This window comes from Dioscorea cayenensis, chromosome 8 (genome assembly GCF_009730915.1).
Source record: "Dioscorea cayenensis subsp. rotundata cultivar TDr96_F1 chromosome 8, TDr96_F1_v2_PseudoChromosome.rev07_lg8_w22 25.fasta, whole genome shotgun sequence".
In the NCBI taxonomy this organism is placed as follows: domain Eukaryota; kingdom Viridiplantae; phylum Streptophyta; class Magnoliopsida; order Dioscoreales; family Dioscoreaceae; genus Dioscorea; species Dioscorea cayenensis.
This window is the reverse complement of record NC_052478.1, coordinates 10928263-10931097: the sequence shown is the minus strand read 5'-3', so window position 1 is coordinate 10931097 and position 2835 is coordinate 10928263. Positions and strand designations below refer to the sequence as shown.

General features: G+C 44.0%; 1 non-coding gene across 1 annotated transcript; it reads left to right on the top strand.

Annotated features, from left to right (window-relative positions):
* The first annotated feature begins 2136 nt into the window (after positions 1-2136).
* Positions 2137-2243, top strand: LOC120268060. Its single transcript, XR_005538731.1, has one exon. It is a non-coding gene; the product is annotated as a small nucleolar RNA R71 (small nucleolar RNA).
* Positions 2244-2835: the final 592 nt, after the last annotated feature.

Genomic DNA, 2835 nt, shown 5'->3' with positions numbered 1-2835 from the left:
AGTGAAAAACATGAAATAAGGCTCAAACGACCACACTTCGCCACTTCCACATGAAAAGTCACGATGAAAACTCAAAGCCCACAAGAAAATCACAGCACAAGCATCTAAGAATCCAGACACCAACACTTAACAAGTTATTCATGCAAACAACATAACTAAAAGATAAGAAAATAGTAAACACTTGGGTTGCCTTCCAAGAAGCGCTTGTTTTGCGTCACTAAGCTTGACATACCTTGTCTTACCTCACGGGGGTTCATGAATGAAAGTTGCCCTCTTACCCATGGCTTGAAAGCATGATGTGCAAAGTCTCTTGAGAGTAGAGGGTGTATTATCGGGCTTCGGACCACCTAATAATGATACGTCTATTTTCTTCGGTTCACGTACATCTCCAACAGCCTTGGAATGTTTCCAGTGGCGTCTCCTAGCCCTCTTCATTTTCCGGAGCACCTTCTTCAAGATCCCCGGGGTAGATGGTACTTCTTCCGTTGATCCAAGCATCAATACATCTTCATGTCCCTCCTCTTTGTCGAACAAACCTTTATACGGATCCGGATTGAACATTTCCTGCATGTATTCATCAATAATCTCATCAGTAGTGTCTAAAAAATATAAAGTATCATCCAAATCAAGAGAATGCCGCATGGCCTCAGCAAGACAGTATGTGAGCTTGTCATCTCCAACTCTCAAGGTGAGCTCTCCGCCGTCCATGTCAATCAATGCTTTGGAAGTCCGCAAGAATGGTCTCCCAAGTATCAAAGGTACATCCACATCCTCATCGACATCTAGCACTACAAAGTCAACCGGAAAAATGTACTTGTCCACCTTGACAAGCACGTCTTCAATGATGCTTCTCGGATGTCGCATTGTTCGGTCCGCTAGTTACAAAGTCATCCGAGTAGGCCTAGGCTCGCCCAAACCTAGCTTTTGAAAGAAGGTGTATGGCATGACGTTGATACTTGCCCCTGGGTCCGCCAATGCCATTTCTTCACCTAGATTGCCAAAATTACATGGAATGTTGAAGCTTCCCGGGTCTTTCTTCTTGTTCGGCATGTTCTTTTGCAATACCGCTGAGCATGAAGCATCTAAAATCACTGAAGCACTCTCCTCCAACTTTCTTTTGTTGGTCAACAAGTCTTTCAAGAACTTCGCATACTTAGGCATTTGGGCCAATGCCTCAACAAAAGGAATATTAATGTGGAGTTGCTTGAACAAACTCAGGAACTTCTTGTACTGTTTATCCCGTTGGTAATTTTTCAATCTACAGGGATAAGAGATTCTTGGCTTGAAAGATGGGGGTACCACCTCTTTCTCTTTGCTCGTCCCCTCTTCCACCTCTATAACCTCGGGTGCATGCTCTTTTGGCTTCTTACTCGGAAACCTACCTTCAACCTCATGACCACTTCTCAAAGTGATCGCCTTCACATGCTCTCTAGGGTTGGTCTCTGTATTGCTTGGTAAGCTTCCATGTGGCCTTTCGGAGAGAGACTTCACAATTTGACCCACCTGATTTTTAAGGTTATGCAAAGAGGCGGTTTGGTTGCGAAGTGTAGCCTTGACTAATTCAAACCTAGTATTTGCAGATTGCACAAATCTAGCCAAGTGCTTCTCTAGGTCAGTCATTCGGGTTTCCAAACCTAAGACTCTGTTTTCCACCTGAGGGGCTTGTTGTTGTTGTTGGAAACCCTGTCGCCCCATGGCCTTTTTTGGACCTTGATTACTCCATGAGAAATTAGGATGATTCCTTGAGGTCTCATGTCATTACCTACAAAATCAACATTCTCCACCGAAGAAACATCACCAATAGAGATCGGGCAATCGGAGGGAGCATGTCCTCCACCACACCCGGTGCAATTAGTCATGGCCACCACTCTATTTGAAGTTAGAAGATCTAACTTCTTACTCAGATTCTCCACTTGGGCCGCCAATGAAGTTACCGCATCTATCTCATGGAGACCGGCCACCTTTTTCTTCTCCCTAGCATTCCATTGATAGCTATTTAACCCCATTTCTTTAATCAACAGATGGGCCTCATCGGGGGTCTTTCTACCTAAGGTACCTCCTACTGCCACATCCAAGAGTTTCCTTGTACTTGGGTTCAAACCATTGTAAAAGGTTTGAACAATCATCCACTCCGGGAATCCGTGTTGCGGGCACTTTCTCAGGAGCTCCTTGAACCTTTCCCATGTCTCGAATAGAGACTCCAATTAAAACTGAACAAAGGATGAGATCTCGTTCCTAAGCTTTACTGATTTTCCGGGAGGGAAATAATGAGCTAGAAAAGCTTCTACCATCTCCTCCCACGTGGTGATTGACGCTCTAGGTAATGTGTGTAGCCACTGCTTCGCTCTCCCCTTTAGGGAAAATGGGAAGGCTCTCAATTTGATGGCATCATCCGTCACCCCATTTATCTTCAGCATATCACACACCTCGAGAAGGCTTTCTATATGACTGTTTGGATCCTCATCGGCCAAACAATTGAATTATTCGGATTGCTGCAACATGTGGATGAATGCTGGCTTCAACTCAAAGTTCTGAGCTGTAATTGGGGGGGCACAATACTCGATTGTGTCCCCAATACTGAAGGTCTGGAATTATCGGATAATGTTCGCTGTTGCTCATTCTGTTCTGCCATGTTTTCAAATTCTTCTGTTTCAAAATCAGCTGGATTAGAGTATTCTTGTACAGGCTCTTTCCCTTTTCTTCTAAGTGTATGTTCAAGCTCATGATCCCCTTCAATCAATATTGAGGGATTTCCTAGGGTCATTACCTGGAGCTGCAAACAAAAAGAAAGAAAAAGAAATCAGAACGATGATAGAATAAGAAGATATGAAATAG